General features: G+C 36.2%; 1 protein-coding gene and 1 pseudogene across 4 annotated transcripts in view; one reads left to right on the top strand and one right to left on the bottom strand.

Moving 5' to 3' along the window:
* Positions 1-20,352, bottom strand: part of MAST2 (microtubule associated serine/threonine kinase 2) — a 156,111-nt gene that overhangs the window by 103,274 nt on the left and 32,485 nt on the right. The gene's annotated exons all lie outside the window — the stretch shown is intronic.
* On the top strand, positions 4,118-4,592 carry LOC150014821 (developmental pluripotency-associated protein 3-like; annotated as a pseudogene).

Raw genomic sequence — 20,352 nt, 5'->3', positions numbered from 1 at the left:
TTCCAATTGCTTGCTTTAGTATAAAATGTAATCTATTTTTATATATTGACTGTGTATCCTGCAACTTTGCTAAGTGCAATGCTAGTTATAATGTTTTATAGGTTCCTTAGAATTTTTCTATATAAATAATCATGTTCTCTATGAATAGTTTTACTTCCTTCCACTTTCTAGGTCTGCGGTAAACATCATTACCTGTTTCTCATCTTATCATAGAGAAAGAGTTCAATATTTTACCACTAAATCTGATGTTAGCAGTAGGTGTTCCATAAATAATTTTTATTAAGTTGATTAAGTTCCCTTCTATTCCTAATTTGTTTATAGCTTTTATCATGAATGGATATTGACTTTGTCAAGTATTTTCTCTGTATATACCGAAATGATCATATGGTTTTTCTCCTCTATTCTGTTCATGTGGTGAATTACAGTGGTTAATTTTATAATATTATACCAATCTTGCATTTCCGAGTAACACCCAACTTTGTCAAATATGTTGCTAGATTTGTTTTGCTAATACCTCATTAATGATTTCTGTACCTATGTTCCTAAGGGATAATGATCTCTATTTTTCTTTAATTATAACTGCATTTGTCATATTTTGGTATCACAATTATACTGGCCTCCTAAATCTAGCTGGGAAGTGTTCCTTCCTCCTCTACTTTCTGAAGGAGTTTGTATAAGATTGGTGTTATTTCGTCTTTAAATATTACATAACTTTTAATAAAACCATATAGCTCTGTAGGCTCTTATTTGGAATTTTTCTTCTATTTAATAAGTAAGACTGTCCTATGTACTTTCTCTTTTCAAGTAGTCCTTATCAATTTTGGCATCATGATTATACTACTATCTTCATAAAATGTGCTTATGGGAGTGTTCCCCCTTTTTCTACTTTCTGAAACAATCTATATAAAACTGGAAATATCATTTTTTGAATATACATGATAGCTTTGGATTCCTGAAGTCTAAATGGGTAACATGGTGGATTATATTTGAGGGCAATAATAATTTTAAAAAGTCTATAAAATGTATATGTGCCCTTCTCTGAATCTCTTTAAAGGCAGAGAAACGCATCCATGAAAATTCATCCCTTCAACCTTCCTTACCCGCTCCTTGCATTTGCAAGACAGATGCCCAGGATCAGTACATTCTGTGCCAAGTTCTCTGGTCCCATAAAGACAGGCCTAACACAAAGTAACAAGAAGTGGTCTCCAATCAGAAAAGGTAATCCAAGTAGCAATGATATCCCAATCCTCCCAGGGAATATTCATAGCAGGTTGAGAAGGAAAGCTACACAATCAGAAAGTTTGGCTGAGGTAAGAACAACCTTAGATAGGCAAATAACTAAATTCTCTGACTCATCACTCTCTCTTAGAAACTAGGATGGTAATATCTGACAAGACATTACAATACCAGGCAAAGTCTGTCCCATTCACCCTTCTATGATCTACTACTTATCCTTTGATTCTCCATATTCTTCACAATTTCCATTAGCTTCCAATTAGCATTTTGAACATATTCAAGCCTATCCCACCTTGAGATAAGGGGGGAAATTTTTTCTGTTAATTATTACACATTCCTGCCCTGGCTGAGTAGCTCAGCTGGTTTGAGTGTTGTCCCGATACACCAAGGTTACAGGTTTGATCTCTGGTCAGGGTACATACAAGAAATCAACCAATAAATGCATAAATAAGTTAAACAACAAATAGATGTTTTTCTCTCTCCCTTCTTCTCTCTCTAAAATGAATAAAAAGAAAATTTAAAGAAATTACTACACATACCTCTACAACCACTCCCTTTTATCACTTCCTTTTCCCCTCACAGCCACAACTCTTCAACAAGTTGTCTATATTCCCTGTCTCCAAATTCTCACTCTGACATACTCCAAATATCCCCAGATCTTACCACACCATGTAAAACCATTCTTGCCAGGTTGCCAATAGTCTCCATGTAAAGAACTTCCACTGCATTTTTAATCCATCATTTCTTTTCTTTTTTTCTTGAATGTTCAGCATCATCTGACAGATCATTCATTCTTCTGTCTTGAAAGACTTTCCTTTTCATGAACCACATTCTCCTGTTTTTCCTCTTATCTATGAAAACACTACTCAAACATCTTTGCAGGCTCTACCTTCATCACATTAAATCCTTAAAACTTATTATCCTTGTCCTGACAGGTGTGGCTCACTTGGTTGGGCGTCTTCCTGCAAAGCAAAAGGTCGCCCGTTCGATTCCCAGCCTGGGCTCACACCTGGGTTGTGGCTTTAGTCTCCAGTCAGGGTGACTCCAAGAAGCAACCGATCAATGTATCCCTTTCACACCAATATTTCTCTCCCTCTCTTTCTCCCTCCCTTCCCTTCTCTCTGGAAAAATAAATAAGATAAAAATAAAATATTTTCTTTAAAAAAAAAAAAAGACTTTTTAAAATTGAGTCATTCCTCTTCTAAAAGATCCGCAACGAATAAAGTCTAAAATCCTTTCAGTAGCCTACAAGGCACTACCTGGCTGCTAACTGCCTACCTCTTGAGAACCACTTACACAAATTCTCCAGTCTTGTTGGAGCCTGAATCTTTAAACATGCCATACTCTCACTCACCAACAGGTCTTCACACCTATTGTACTCTCTCCCTGAAATTCTTTTTGCATCTCCTTTTGTACATTCTAGGACCTTAGCTTAAGCCTCATCTCATCTGGTAAGGCTTCCCTGCACATAGCTTCCCCAGCCTCCCTCTACATAGTTCAAACTCTTTACTGTAATTGGTTGCTTAATTGTCTATTTTCTGGGTCTGACTGTTAGCTCTGCAGAGAATAGATCAGTCTTGCACACAATGACATTCCTAGTAGGTACCAAGTGAATATTTCATGACTAAATCAATGAATCAATCAGGTAAGTAAATGGTACTTAATAATATCATTAGCATCATTATAAGGCTCACAATAGGGTTCTGTTCATTTGGAGTTAACATTGATAAAAATTGTCAACTGCAATTAGGTCAGCAAAAGAGGCTTTACTGAAGAAAGGACATACTCTGTTGTCCGTTATTTATTGACAGTCTTCTGGATGGTAGCTAAAAAAAAAAAAATGCTTCAGGAGAGAAAAACATTACCTACCAAAGAAATATACTTTAATACCATTTACTAACTGGCCTTAAAAGGACCATCATCTCTAACAACAACTGTCCTCTCAGCTCTGGCAGCAAATAAATCTGCTAGAATGCACAAAAAACCCCCTTTCCCGTGGAACAAATGAACCATTACTACTGCTCTGGGCGTTATGGTGTGTTAGCTCCATTTATTCACCCTTGAGTGTTGGTCTATCTTGAGGTCAGGAGCCAAGGGGGAAATCAGTGTATAGGCAGCTATGGCACTCCCATGAAACTCTTATTAATGTATTTCACTCTTGTTTTATTTGCTTGTTCCATTAGGTTCACATCATCACCCTGAGAACAGCTTCCAAGGATAGAGTATTCACATTATACAATAATACTAAGAAATATGGGAAAGCACACAAAATTTGAAGTTCAGAAAACTAGGTTCATGTTATGGCTCAATAACATGTAATTTGGGGGGCCTGGAATTTCACCTATCTATAAATAAGGCTTAGCTATAGTGCTTGTGAAGGTCAGATAAAATAATGCTTGTGAAGGTCAAATAAATAATGTATATAAAAGTATTTTACGCTATAAATTGTAACACAGATGACATGTTCTCATTTGAGTTTGACGAATGGTGAAGACAGTTTGAAATTCTAACAGAATTTTTTAAAATTTATTTTTCAATTGCAGTGAACCTAACAGGATATTTCTACATGGTATAAAACACCCAGGGCTCAGAGTCAGAAGAATATTTAAACACAGATCTACTACTTACTTTGCTCATAAAATTTTGATCAGTCAATAAACCTGTCTACTTCTCATCTTTCTTATCTGTACACCTAAAATAAAAAAATACCAAGATTTACTCTTTCTTTCACATTTGGTTGGAGTTCAGGATTTTCTAGCGGTTTCTGGACTATAGGATTCTTTCTGAGCTACTTTGTAGCAATTAGAGAGTTTTGAGTATTGTCTTCTACTGAACCCTTAGGAGAATGCAGGAGGAGTTTCAGGCTGTGACTAGATAACCAATGGACTCCCCAAAGAAGCTTAACCCAACCTGGACCCCCGAGTCTCTTCAGATGCCCCATGAAAAATATTCAGCTGACACTCAAGCTGTCTTGGAACTACTAGCAAAGAACCTTTGTAACCTGATACTCAAGCTTGTACCAAACTCCTTTCCCTTCTACCAGAATGCTCACCTCAACAGCAGGATGGAGAAAAATGCTTACAGGGGCTGGGCCGGGGGCTGAGTCAAGGCGAGCTTTACCAGAGGAGACGTGGTTTGAGGACACGGCGACTGCTCGGAAAGAAAGGATGTGAAGGATGCTGCAAGTTATTAGATACTGCACTCTGTCTCTGCTTCAAAAAGACCCACAGGAGAGGAAACTTGAGATTGAATGAAGATCCAGAAAATTTAGATGTGGCTGTCGTTACTGCCTATATCATGGAGATCCTTCTGATACTATTGGCACGGAGAATAATTATGGCATGGAGTCAATTTAGGCATAAAACTTACTCTTGTACTTTTTGTTTCTTGCTGGTAATGTTAAGGCCATTATGCAGCAGCTTGGGAAAGTGACTATTCTAGGATAGACTGTAGACCAATATTTTGATTACCTATGATAGAAGTTTTGTGATTTTTTTTTCTTTTTGCATATTTTTCTTGTCTACATTGATGCTAGTGACTTACAGGGAATCTATGTAGCCTGCATTTGAATGACTTCAGTTCTTTTTTTATTTGACCCAAAGAAGTCCTAATAGGTCTTGAGTGTTATCATTGTATTGTAGAAGCCTGGTTGGTAAAATGAAACTGAACATCAAGAATTAGAAGCAAGTAACTTGTGCAGAAGGAATGTAGAAAAAACACTGGGTGGTTTGGTTTGAGCATGATTAGTTCTGGGTGTATTATTAGATTCTCTGGTTTTCAAAAGGTTGAATTATAACAAATTTTTTCATGTGCTATTTCAATTTTTAGTAGCAAATAAATGTGTCTATAGGGTATCTTATTAAAATTTGAGACCTTTTAAAAAATAAAAAATAAAAATAAAAACAAAATTAAATTAAAAATTCCTACTTTGCTCATCTCATAAAAGTTATCCCAAGGCTAAAATAAGAAAATATATTTAAAAGCTTAAGGTTCTCACATAAAAAGATGCTCCACATAATATGTCATCAGTGAAATGCAAATTAAAATAATAATGAGATGCCACTGAAAACCAGTAAGAATGGCCAAAACCTAGAACACTGACAACACCCAATGCTTGGAGGGTGTGAAGCAACAGGATCTCACATACTGCTGATGGGAATGCAAAATGGTACAGCCACTTGGGAAGGCAGTTTGGCAGTTTCTCTCACAACTAAACACACTTCTACCATAGGGTCCAGCAATAGTGCTCCTTATTATTGACCCAAAGGAACTGAAAACTTATGCCCACACAAAAATCTGCACATGGTTGTTTATAGAAGCTTTACTTATAACTGCCAAAACTTGGATGCAACCAAGATGTCCTTCATAAACTATGAAGATTTTGATAAACTAGATAAACTATGAACATTTTGGGTGATTATGATGTGGCAATATAGGGTTGGTAAATGTACCATTCTGGTGAGTGCCATTGATAAAGAGGGAGGCTATGTGTGTGTCAGGGCAGGAGGTACATGGGAAATCTCTGCACCTTCCTCTCATTTTTGTTGCAAACCTAAAACTAAAAAAATAGTCTTAAAAAAAAAAAAAAAAAAACACCGCCCCCCCCCCCCAAAAAGCTTAAGGTTTTACCGTTTGCATTATCATAAATACTAATGGCTCTAAAGCTAATGCATGAGATGATATTCTCCAAAAATGAATTCTGGCCTTCCTCCCCCCCCAAAAAACTGAGAATATATTGCTTAGAATCTCTAAAAGTTTACTATTACCATTTTGGATCTCCCCAACTGACAAACTTTGATATTGCCTGCCAAAGATATTTCCCAAAGAGCTTCAAGTAATACCTGACTACAGTGAACAAAATAAAAGATTTTGAACTATATTCTGAAGTTGAAAAGAAGCTTTACATACTAAATTCCACAGAAATAACCACTCATTCCCTTTCACTTTATCCACAAAGCAAACTCCTAAAGGTACATACAAAACGAAATGGTGCTGTTCACAGTGGGAATCACTGTCTATATATGCATTACTCATTACTCACTTACATATGTGTTACTTATTATTCACAATGACTAAACTCACAAAATATTTCCCAAGAAATACAAAGGCCAAGTGTCCAAAGGCAGTAACTACTACCCCCACAAATAAATATGCAAACCAAGAGTCACAAGGCTGGTGTTTGTCCTTTATCTCAATAGTCACCAGCACAGAGATGACTATGGGTCAAAGCTGTCTCTGCCTGAGGCAGCTAGCTCCTTCCCGGAGTCTCCCTCACACTATTTCTACTAAAATTCTCACGCATATTCTTTCATTCATTAACTCACTCATTCATTCATTTCTCTTCCATTGCAGTTAACACTATTTTCCTAAGAGAAGGAAATTTAAGAAGCTCCGAGAAACATAATTCAACCTTCCACTCCACTGGAAGTGAATGAAGAATTGGGTTTTGGAGACAATTTCTCAACGAACATTTAAAATCAAGTGGTGGGGAAAAGGCATTCTCTTCCCCTGAAAAACTGGGTATTTCTTTATAGAACTTGTAATTAAACCCATAAATTGTCGCTAAGTAACTGCTTGGGGTAAGAGTAGGAGTAGAGAACAACATTCTAGGGCCCCCTCAGAATCCACTGCTAATGACAACACCATCCAGTACTTCGTTGTCCCACTAAGTGAAAGAAGACAAATCTGTTTAACTATTTATTGAAATACTATCTAAATACAGAAAAGTACACATAGCATGCAATTCAAAACTGAAGACACCAATGTAACCAACAGGCAGATTTTTAAAAAAATGAATATTGTCATCAACCTAGAACCATTCTCATGCCCCGTCTTCCAGTCACTACCTATGACACCCCACCCCACCTCCACTGAACACCATCATTTTGATATCTAACTTTAGAGATCAGTTTTGCTATTTTGGCATTTTCTTTAAATGGAATATACAGTATATATATTCTCTTGTGTCTAGCACTTATGTTCAACATATGTCTAATTCAAATCCCAGAAAGTAAAAAGCAAATAAAGAAATTACAATGCTGAAGTAATAATAGCTAAGACATTTCCAAATTTAATAATAGAAATGAATACACATTTATAAGAAGCACAATGTACCCCCAAAAGGATTAACTTTTAAAAAATCCAAACCAGGTAAATGATAGTAATACTGAAAAACACCAAAGACAAAAAAAAAAAAAATTTTAAGAGTCAGAGAATCAGATCCATATGCATCAAAGTAATGACAATTAGCATGGCAATATGTTTCTCAATGATGGAAAACAAAAGATAGCTAAATAATATGTACAAAGTATAAAATTAAATTACTACCAACTAAAATTTTGTACCTATACAAAATATCTTTCAAGGTCCAAGGCAAGATAACAAATAAATATAAGCATTTACTACCAAAATACCTACAATAAAAGAATATCTGAATGATGTATTTTAGGGAGAAGAAAAATGATCCCAGAAAAAGTCTAAGAATCAAAAAGAAATACTGAGCAAGAAAATTGGTAAACTTTTGTAAATCTCAGTAAGTACTGGCTGTATAAAATAACAATAGCGGAAATATCTAATTTATATAATTTTTTAAAGGAAAGAATTAAAATACTGGACAAAAATAGCATTAACTTTGGAGGGGATGACGAAACAAGGATTCCTTTTAATATTCAGAAGGAGGTTATAATTTGAATTTGTTCTAACTCACTAGTAGAGTCAGACAAATCAAGTAAGAAAACAAATAAAAAAACTATCAGTGTTTTTAAATGCCAAAAAACGAAGAAGAAGCAATAAGGCATAGAAATGCAACATATGTAATGTAAGAAATAATATGGCATTAACAAGTTCAAATACATCAGTAATCATAATAAGTATAAACAGACAAATCTATCAGTATAGACAGAAATAAAAAAACTGTATGCCATTTGCAACAGATATACCAAAAGCAAAATGACATAAAAGGGTTGAAATAAAGGGATAGTTGGCTTTAGAAATAAACTAACTAAACAAACTTCTGTTGATATTGATCATGAAAAAATAAAAGTATAAATACCCAATATCAGAGATACAAAGAAGGGGCCTGACTGGTGTGGTTCAGTGTGTTGGGCTTAGTTCCTCAAACCAAAACCTCATCTCAGTTTCAATTCCCAATCAGGGCCCATGCTTGGGTAACAGGCCAGTCCTGGATTGGGGCGCGTGAGAGGCAACCGATTTTTGTCTCACGCATCGATGTTTCTCTCCTGCATTGATGTTTTTCTCTTCCTCTCTTTCTGCCTTCCTTTCCCTCTCTCTAAAAATAAATAAATAAATAATAAATATTTTCTTAAAAAAGTAAAAAGATGTAAGCCTTAGAAATGATGAAATACGGTAAATGTATGAAGCAGCAATGTATAAAATGAGAAAGGGTTGGTGGGGGCTATATTGGTCAATTTTACTTTAGATCTCCAAAGATGAACAAATAAAACACATCTACAGGAAGCAGGTTCACAGACCTCCAATTCAAAGCCCACTGGGAACACCCACTGAATTTCAATTTGTGAGCTCAATTTACACAAGAGAATATAGAAATTTAAGTCAGAGATGATAAGGGGGTTTAATTTTAGATTACTTAAGATTTCTAAGTAAAACAACTCCATGTACAAAATTCATGCAGCTTAGGGAAAATGTGCTGTTAAAATAAAGTCCAGGAAGTAGAGGAACACTAATGATCTAAGCCTGCCTGATTATCCTTGTCTTCAAAGATGCTGAAATTATCCATGATGACAGTAAGAATTTGAAAATTAGATGTTCTATGGGGATGATGACCAGTAGGCTGATAGGAAGAGAGGGGGAGAATGACTCTCAGGAATGGGACGTGCCAGAGATAATGAATGAGTATAGAAAAAATAAACAACAACAAGTTCTGCTGTGGCAATAACATAGAATGGAAATATTTGGAGCAGAGAGAAAGAGGAGGAGCACTTAAAATAAGTCATTCAATTTTCAAAGCTATCTAATTTACTGACATGAAAATATTCTTAGTACTATGGACTGATGGGTACAAATTGCAATTTTTTCTTTACTTTTATTAAACTTCCCTCAAAAAAAGAATAACGAAATAAAGAACATCAGAAGAATATTATTAGATTACAATTTTATCCATACGTCATCATCTTAAAAAAAAAAAAAACTTTCAGGAAGAAATCTAATGTTTAAAATCTAGAGGTGGTTCTTAAAGATTTTGTTTTTAAGGACTAAAATCTAAATTAAGTCACATTTTGTATGATAATCATAATTTATTAGAACAGTCATCATTTTCAAAATAAAAAAAATTTCAAGAAGGTTTTGTCAACAATAATGCTTCCCAGTACATATTATGTTATTATATGTTCTCCAAAATAAAGTACCCCTGAACAACAGCAGTTTAAGTACTCTCATTTTTTAACATCAAAGGCAGTAAAAGAGGGGGAAACATTGCATGATTCTCCTGAGAGCAATAATCTTATAAGCACAAAAAATATTCTGAATTCAGAACTGGGAAACTGGGTTCTCTATACAATGAAAACTGATTACTGTATCTGCCTTATGGGCAAAAATTTAATGTGAAAATGATGGGGCTAAGAAAGTTAATAATAAAAATCTGTTTATTGTGGCTAGTCATTTGACCTCTCAAAGTTAAAATAAAATGATCTCCCATAAAGTTGATTGGGAAATAAGGCAAATATCAATGTGCCTTCTTCTATTCACAAGGAACTTTAACCTCAAAAATCTCTCACTGAAAATTATCCAAAAGTAGCAGTAGGATGAGTTCATTTTTACCATAAGGAATATCCAAACCTGAACTACTCTTCATGCGAAGCAATGTCAATGCCTACATTGACATAAACTAGAAGAATGGAGGCTCCTCTAGTTTAAAAGATGCCCACACATAATCTCCCAGATGCTGTAGTGTGTGACTGTGCAGGCTGAAACCACTACAGCTTTTTTTCTATTAAGTAGTAAGCCAGCTTGAGAATGAGGCCAATACACAGAGCAGAGAAGCTAAAAAGACACTAGATTACCCAACTCTGAAACCCATCCAAACTCTTTCCATATTAGTAAATCAATACATTTCTTTAATATTTAAACTACCTGAAGTCAAATTTTCTGTTACTTTCAGTTCAGAGTGTCCTAATCTATACACCTAGACCAGATACTTATAAGTTGTCTGTCCCTGAGAAAGTTACTGAGCTTCACATATCTGAATAAATGACCAAACAGAAAATTCCCCACCGCCTCTACTGTTATTACCCTCCTCCATCCATTAGAGATTCTTGCCTTTTTTATCACAACAGTCTCTTAACTGGTCTTCCTGATGCAGCCCTTGCCTCTATAGAGTGCTCTCAACATGACACTGGAATACAAATGGGAAGGCATTGAGGTTTTCAAAATTTGACCATGGTTATAGGGCTAGAATATGGCAGTACTGTAATCTGAACCAATCTTCTGTTTCTTCTTTAAAATTATCTGCACTTGAAAATACAGACAATATCTATTTATCATCAATGTCATGATGATTAAATGAGATAATCTATAGCCTAGCAGGACACAAAACACAATAAATGTATCCTTTACTATACTGCCACCTCCCAGGAAACCTGGCAAAGAACTTTGGAGTATCAAAGTAGGTTGCTTCTTGGCTGATTAAAACTATAAGGGAGTCTAACCAAGAAGGAATTAGGCCCAAACATTTATTTGGGTTTTCATCTTCTAATCTGAGGTTACCCAGTAGATTACCTGTACCACTGGGTACACTTGAGCTTTTGCATGTTTATATATATAAACCTAAAATTAACTTTTAAAGTTTTACATTGTAAATTACCTGTTTAAAGCAAATAATCTAGCCCCAGCCGGTGTGGCTCAGTTGGCTGGAGCATTATCCTGTAACCAAAAGGTTGCGTGTTAAGATTCCTGGTCAGGGCACATGCCTAGGTTGTGGGTTCAGTCCATGGTCCAGGCACATACAATCCCTGATCCAGGCGCCTACAGGACACAATCAATTGATGCTTCTCTCTCACATCAATATTTCTTTCTCACTTCCTCTCTCTCTAAACGCAATGAAAAAATGTCCTCAGGTAAGGATAAAAAAATACTAATAATAAAATAAGATAAAACAAATAATCTAAGCTACTGCTTTTCAGACTGTTCCAGTACAGTCTTCTGGAGAATAAATTTTAGTAGTGAAGAAAAGAAAAGGAGGCAGTAGAAAAACACTCTCCGGCGCTATGTAATCTTGCAATTTGGAACCCCGGTTAGACAGAAACAAAGACTCAGAGGAAGGATGTCAGTAAACAGCATAGCAGATACTGGAGACAGACTCAGTCACAAGGGAGAAAATAACTGATTTAAAACAAAACAGGCACAATAATTGAAAATATTCCCATTCAACAAATACGAGTTCCTTTCTGAATACTGGCATCTAAAGAAAAATAAAGATATAAACAGGCAATGCATTAACGTGCTTACAAAGCCAGCTATTTTTTAGCAGCTTGTTGAACATATATCACTATTTGTTAGAGGTCTTCTGAGTACTTTCTAAATACTTCTCAAAATCAAGTGATATATCTAACCAAACCAACTATACTAACATAAGAAATTTAAATAAGGCATTAACTTTTAAAGCGTGGTCATACTGGACAACTGCTGAAATTCAGTGGGTGCTCTCAGGGGGTTTTGAATGTTTACAATGTCACTAATAAGAAGTACAAATAATAATTATTATTATTACAAATAGCATAATTTGTTTAAATTTTACCAATCCTACGCATTTTTTGAGCACTTTAAAGAAACCAAAACAATGGTAATTCATGATCACTAAAAAGGCTCTAGGTGCTTTGTACCAAAAAAAAAAGTGCTTTACAAGTGTCAAACAAAATAAAAACAAAAGAAACAGCTATATTTCATAATGAGACCTTTATGGAGGTGGGGGTAGGGACTGTTTTACACTGAAAGCTTCAAGTCAATCCTTAAAAAATTCAATGATGAACTAAATAAAGCTTACTTATTCTTTACTATTAAGACTAAAATGGGATGATCTACTTTAAAAGTATAAAAAACTTAATGATCTAATTTAAAACAACTGTGGTTTGTATTCTTTTAGTGATAAGGGCATTCACTAAAATTCAGTTGAAAACTGTCTATCATCCTCTCTGTTTTTCCCCTTCATTGTTATATCTTACTTACCTCTTCCTATGCCAAATTACACAAGAGTTCTAGAGAAGGCTTACAAAACAAGTGTCAGATACATGGCTATTATACATGGCTATATTAGAAGTATGTATGTGGTGGTAATTTAGAGAAGTTCTTAAAACTATGTGTAGATTCAAACATATACTACACATATATGTCAATTAAGAGGGGTGAAAGAGAGAGATAGGCACCGTGGTCAGGAACAGAATATGTTTACTGTAAACAATCTGCCAGCAGTAATGTCTGCTATCCAAAATTAGGGTTGCATCAAGTACAGGTCTAATTTAATTGCTCCATTAACTTAATATAATGTCAGTAAGCCCAAGCAGCGTTTTTTTTCTATCCAAACAGAAAGTCTTAGACAATTTTTCTATTTACAACTACACGTGATGAAATGAAGAAGTTAGTGGCATATTATCCTGCTTCAAATAAATTAAATAAAATTGAAGGAATCTGTTCAGTACATTTTCAAAAGACACTCAGAAGAAGGAGATCAGAAAAAAAGGCTCTCTGTTACTCACCTGTAACCCTCTCCTTTGTAGAATACTGGAATCATCCATAATATATAGCAGACACACACAAAAAACACGCCACTCCCCAGACGAGTGCCTACTTGCTTACTGCTTCATAAAGAGGCAAACAATTCCTTTCTCCATGCTGTGCCCACTAACTACTGCTCCACTAAACCAGTTCTAAGTCCAATGTGAGTAGATAGATAATCACTGACTCACATCAGAACTCCGTCTTTCTTCACAGCAGTAAAGACAGATTTCATCTGAATCACCATCAGAACTGGGGAAAATATTTAATATTTGTTTTTCTTTCCCACACATACCCCTTTGGTTGAAAATATCTGAAGTACCAAAAAAAAAAAAGGACAAAAAAAAAAATTCCAATCTTTGATATCCTGACTTCACTGCTTATTAAAAAGGTTGGACAAACAAAACAAGACAGTCTCCACCTACAGCTACTGAGCTTACAAAATCCATGTCACATTTTCCTTTCCAAAAACAAAACCACTCCACATATGTTTTTAAAAAGATAACAATTCTTCAGAAATACAAATATATATATATATATTATTCTAATGCCTGTATTTCAGGCTTAGGCTGATATAAAACCAGTTATTGTTTTGACCAAGTCGGCAAAATTCCTTTCATCCTTTGTACAGACAAAGCAAATGTCAGATTCTTTTGATAATGTCACAGGCTCTTTTGTTTCTTTATCTCTAGATACGCTGTTCTTCCCTTCTTGGACAGTCACGAAAGCCTCTTTCTCAGGAGCTTAGGTCATTGCTAAGGTCAGTTTCCCGGCTGTACAATGTCCTGGAGGGGCTAGTACATATGTGGTGAGCTCTGAGCATGGACGAATTCACTCATCTATTCATTGTTAATGGTACTGTCACAGGAAAAGCTCCCCATTCCACCAGACTTCTAAAAGGGCACAGCATGAAAAAATCTAGTTTTATCCAGGCTTTAATAATCTCAGAATCATTTCTTTGGTCACTGTCTGCCATTTTCAAAGCAGGACTACAGCCAATTTTAAAGATGCTTCTAGTCTCTTAATTTATAACTTTAAAAAAATACCTTTTTAGAGCTCAAGAGTGAAAGGTTCTCAGGATACGATTTTGACACTTAAATGCTCCACAAGTAATGTTTTAAGCTTTCCAATTCTATAGGAATCACCAGAATCCTAGTAAACACAGGGGGAAAGTGAGGCAAACTGGTGATTTTTCTAATAAGTCACAATGTCAAAAAATTCTTAGCAAAGGCAGCACCCTATTTTTAGGAACACATTATCTACCAGTTCACAATTGCAGTTCTCCAAATTACAGGACAAACTGTACAAATTATGCACTCACTGAAGGATTTCAAGAGCTACTAATTCAAATTTCCTAATCTGAGAAAGAAAGGTATACATAAAACACCCTGAATCAAGCTGTTATACTCCCTCAGTAATAAATATAGCAATGACTACGGAATGGATTCAGTCTGCACCCAACAAGAAGGAAAAGCTTCCCCTCTTATAATTATGGCAGCTGCACCAACAGTCTGGGGCTTAAAAGAAGGGCTATTTACAAAATCCTTTTCTGGTCTTCTTACAGCTGACTTAGTCACAAGAGCTAACCACATTGCTGAAAATAGCACAGAAAGCAGGATCTATCTCCCTTTCATTCAGCAAAAAAACTTCTAATCCTTAGCACAACCAGTGTGGTCTTTCATTGTTAGAGCTAATAAATTCACATCTCCATGGACTCCTTCCATCTGCTGCTTTAAACAACTAACAGCTGGATTATGTCTATGGGGAAAACAAACATAAGACCTGAACAGATACTTATTTGCATAGAGTGTGCTATCCATTATATGAGTGTCTGCAGAGCCACAGACTTTTTAAAGCTATAGAACCTCTCTATCAATGTAGATTGTATTAACTAACTAGAACATATACATATATATGATATATACTAGATATATATTATATATATATCAGTAGAGAGGAAGTAGGAGTGAGCCTCTAATCCATTCATCCCTATAGAAATATTCACGGTATATGCTGATAAACTATTCAGATCAGAGATTCATTCATTTACTAATTCATTAATTATTTATTATGCCAAGCAATAAGATGGGCATAGAGAAAGATTACTGAGGTTAACATTACCCAATACTAATAATTCTATTCTAGAAGAGCTCAAATTGAATGGGAAAAACAAATGCAAACAAGTAATTAGGACACAATGTGAAAAGTATGACAAAGTGCTAAAGGCACGTCAAAAATGGTTCAATTAATTACACTGGAAAATCTATAAAAAAGCCTTCTAATGGAAGTGCCATATGGTCACTGAAACTAATATAGGATTTATCAGTCCTTGGTCAAGATAGTCTTCCTTTCCTAAAGTATGCACAGCTTAAAAAATCTTCAAAGAGCCCTCACTATCTAAAAAATGAGGTTAAAAAAATAAAAGAAAACTCCTCCTCTCCTTAACATTCAAGACACCCCCTAACACAGAAACAACAGATTTCATATCCACTACCTTACTATAACCTCAGCCTTCCAATGAGAAAGAACAATGTACTGTTTCCTGAACACACCCCATCCTTCTCCATCTCATATTCTTTGTAGTTAAACAGGAATACAATCATCGATCTTATAAGACTGTTGAAAGGAATAATTGAAACAACATATATCAATGCTTCTTAAGCTTTTTCAGCATCTCTAAAGACAGAGTAGAATACACCCTACCCAAAATTACCTGCCATAACCTGGTTTCTTTAAGGAAGGCCTCATGTTTTATTCTTAAAATTCATACAAACTTTGAATTCTTTCTAATCTAATAAACCTTCATTTTTTATATTAAAATGACATTTATAAATACTAATTAAACTTCAGGAGACTGAAGACAAGTAACCACAGACTAAAAGGAAAATCAAGACCGAATGCTGACTTCCAGTCAAGATGGCGATGTAGGTAAACAAGGGTCACTTCCTTGCACAATCACATCAAAATTACAGCTGAACTACAGAACAACTTTCATTCAGAACTGTCAGAAATAGAGCTGAATGAAAGTTCTAGAACTACAGAATTAAAGAAGAACACACATGGAAACTCGTAGGAAGGGCAGAGACACTGAACGGGCTGGTCCCACACCCACATACAATGGATAAAAATTAGGAGGGATATCTGAGGAGCAAAGGGTCCCAGCCCCACATCAGGCCCCCCAGCCCAGGGTTCCAGTGCCAGGAAGACATACCTCCATAACTTCTGGCTATAAAAACCAGCAGGGGTTGAGGCTGTGAACACAGAACTGCTGGAATCCCAGGCAGTTCCTTAGGGACCATACACAGGCTTACTTAAGACTCACTCCCTCTGAGCTCCAGTGCCAGAGCAACAGATCGAAAGACATCAGAGACACACAGGGAAGATCTGAAGTGTCCAGGATCAGGGTGAGGGCTAGACTGGCAGCTTTCTACCAGACAGAAGTGCTGGCAGAGGCCCTTGTTCCTTTTCTGAGCCCTTCCCAGCACAGAGCCAGCAGGTGGGCACCATATCTGAGACTCCATCAACCTGACCCACACTGTTTGCCCCACCCTGGTGATTCCCTGAGGCCCTGTCACACCCAACTTTCAGGCCCACCTAAGCTGTTTCCAGTGGCTTTTCCATATGAATGGCTTGTCTTGGCCAATGCTTCAGATTTTTCCAATATCTCCCAAACAAGCAGCATTTGGCTTCAGTGAGCCCTGTACCTCTCACTATGTTGCCTCAGGCCTGCCACTAGCAGCAGCCGACCTTGGTTCATAACCAAGGCCTCTCCTGGGCACCTCCAAGCCCAGCACAAGTAGCAGCCATCTGCAGATTGCTTTATAGCTAATGCTCTATGACCCCAGACAGAACATAGCAAGTAGCTGACCTTGGACATGCCAACAATAATCAAGGCTCAACTACAGGAGAAGGGTGTACACAGCACACACAGTCGGCGCACTCTGAGTATCCAGCTTGTGTAATAGGGGATGCTAGGCCACTGGACCCCACAGGGCACCTACTACATTAAGCCACTCTATCAAGCCTAAGAGATGTAGTAGCTCTACCTAATACATAAAAGCAAACACAGAGAGGCTGCTAAAATAAGGAGAAAAAGAAACATGGCCCAAATAAATGAATAGAACGAAACTCCAGGAAAAGGGTTAAACAAAATGGAGAAAAAAAAACAAAAAAAAAAAAAAAAAACAATCTATCAGATGCAGAGTTCAAAACACTAGTTATAAAGACACTCAAGGAATTTAGTGAGGACCTTAACAGCATAAAAAGGATTCAGTCAAATGTGAAGGATATACTAACTGAAATAAAGAAAAATTTACATGGAATCAACAGTAGAATGAATGAAGCTAAGAATCAAATCAGCGATTTGGAAAATAAGGAAGCTAAAAACAATCAATCAGAACAGCAAGAAGAAAAAGAATCCAAAAAATGAAGATAGTATAAGGAGCTTCTGGGACAACTTCAAGCATGTCAACATTTGCATCATAGGGGTGCCAGAAGAAGGAGAGAGAGAGAGCAAAATTGGAAACCTAATGAAAAAATAATTAAAGAATTAGACATACAAATCCAGAAAGCACAGTATTAATGTAAGAAATATTTAAATTTGTAGGGAATTTTTGGTGAGTTTATTTGAGCCAAACTTACAATTGCCAGAAAGCAGTATCTCAACAGATTGAGAAACGTTCTGAAGAATGGCAGTTTAGTATCTTATTTTATACATTAGAATCAAAGGAGGAGCCATTAAGGGGTTACACGAAATACACTGGTGATAGATTAGGGGAGACAGGAGAAAGCAAGTGGGGAAACCTCTGGGATTGGATAAAAGATAAAATGAAAGACATATACAGTATTCCCTCACACACCTCACCCCGCAAAAGGTGAAAATCCCCGAAGTAGGAACCTTACATTTATTTTAGTATTTACATCTATTTTAAGGCTTTATAAACCCTTCCCACACACTTATAAACGGTTTCCAGTCCCTTATTAACTTTTCCCACTCCCTTATTAACCTTTTCCACACTTTTACAAACACTGTTTATGTTCTTAAACATATTCTACACTCTTAAACCTATGTAACTTTAACAACATATGTATATAGTACTGCAAAATCCCACGATATAGCGAAAAATCCACGATAAATAATTAAATATAATGTTTTTTAAAATCCTGCGACACAGTGAGGCCGCAATAAGTGAACCACTTTATAGAGGAGTACTGTATACACTTTCCACTCACACAGTTTAGTTTGGGAGCTGACATTTTCTAATTTTGCATGCAAAAAATTAATTTAGGTACTGAAAGAAAACTGCATTTTTGGCCATTTTAAGCTGCTATCACTTCTAGTTAAATCTTCCCATTTCTGTAATAAACTTGCAAGTCAAGGCTTTCTACCAGAAGTATTAATGAGGGCTGGGGTCTGTGAGTTTATGGCCTTGGAGGCACAATTTCCCATGTTAATTTTAGTTATATTTAGGGATCTGAAGCAATACCAATCGAAAAGCCAAAGTTGAAAACCAGCCACTCATTTTTCCCCCTCCAATCCTGCCTTAGCCTGGTTTCTGTCAACCTTTAACATTAGTTCAACCTCAAGGATTTAAGATAACAGCTCAAATAAAGTCAGGGCCTCATACCTTAAAACAGGGAGGTCAGGCTATCCAGCTGAAACTCACCCAAGTTCACCCTTCGCAAAACGAAGCTGGTGAGGCACAACGGGCCCCTGCTGGTACCTAGCATGAATCTGAGTCCAGATGTGCAAGGTGGTCCTGGATGGGCTTCTTTGGAATCCCACCAACTATGCCAAGTTAATGTCAATGTAAGAGACATTCAAACCTGTCGAGAATTTTTGGTGAGTTTATTTGAGTCAACCTTATGAAAATTGCCAGGAAGCAATACCTCAACAGATTGAGAAATGTTCTGGAGAATGGCAGTTTAGCATCTCATTTTTTATATTAAAATCAGAGGAGCCATAAGGGGGTTTCATGAAATCTACTGGTGATAGATTAGATTAGGGGAGACAGGAGAAAGCAAGTGGGGAAACCTCTGGAATCAGATAAAAGGTAAAATGGTAGACACATATTTCTTTTACATAGGTGGGTAAAGGATAGTTAACAATCAACAATTAACATGATAACAATAACAATGAGGGGATTTGTGGGCCCAGCTTGTGCCCAAGGTGTCTGGGAAAAAAAGGAAGTTATCTTGACATTCCAAAGGTCTGTTATCATAAATGCAAAAAGACAACAGACAGTTAAGGTGAGGAGTGGCCTTTGTTCGGAAAAATACTGGCCTAGGATATGACTATTCACCTGAACTGCTTTTAGTTAATAATTAGTTTTAATTTTAGACCATTTTTTATAGCTACTTTAGGTTTCTGAGTTTATAAGGCTGCCCCTCATAGGCCTCACCTAAGTTTGTCAGGTTAATATATGGCCCCTTTTCTCCCACAACATAGACCCAAACAAGATGGACCCAAAGAAGCCCATTCTAAGACATATCATAATTAAAATGCCAAACATTAAATACAAAGAGAGAATATTAAAATCACTTAGTTACTTACAAGAGAGCCCGTATAAGACTGTCAGCTGATTTCTCAACAGAAACTTAGCAAGTTAGAAGGGATTGGCAAGAAATATTCAAAGAGATAAAAAACAAGGACCTACAAACAAGATTACTCTACCCAGCAAAGCTATCATTTAGAATTGAAGGACAGACACAGAGCTTCCCAGACAAGGAAAAGCTAAAGGAGTTCATCATCACCAAGCCATCAGTACATGAAATGTTAAAGGGACTTACTTAAGAAAAAGATCAAAACTATGGACATTAAAATGGCAAAAAATTCACAATTATCAACAATTGACTCCAAAAACCAAAAACAAAGCAAACAACCAGAACAGGAATAGAATCATAGATATTGAGATCATGTGGAGGGTTATCAGCTAGGAGGGGGAAGAGGGAGAATAGGGGAAAAGGTACAGGGATTAAGAAACATAATTGGTAGGTACGAAATAGACAGGGGGATGTTAAGAATAGTATAGGAAATGGAAAAGCCAAAGAACTTATATGCACAACCCATGGACATGAACTAAGGGAGGGATTACTGGAGGGAAGCGGGGGAATGGGCAGAGGTGGGCAACGGGGGAAAAATTGGGACAACCATAATAGTATAATCAATAAAATATATTTTAAGAGAAGAAGAACATAAGTGTAGGGTCTAGTACATATTAGTTCTCTATCCCAACTCAAATAGCTCTAATATTTGGACTCTGTTTATATGACAGAATGTTCCAATATCAGTACTTTTTAAAATTTTTTAAATTTATTGATATTAAGTGACAAAGAGAAAGGAAGGCATCAATTTGTAGTTCCACTTAGTTA

The sequence above is a fragment of the Furipterus horrens genome, unplaced genomic scaffold (genome assembly GCF_987537825.1).
Source record: "Furipterus horrens unplaced genomic scaffold, mFurHor1.1.pri manual_scaffold_3, whole genome shotgun sequence".
Lineage (NCBI taxonomy): Eukaryota > Metazoa > Chordata > Mammalia > Chiroptera > Furipteridae > Furipterus > Furipterus horrens.
Note: the sequence above shows the minus strand (reverse complement) of the source record. Positions and strands in the feature narration are given on the sequence as shown.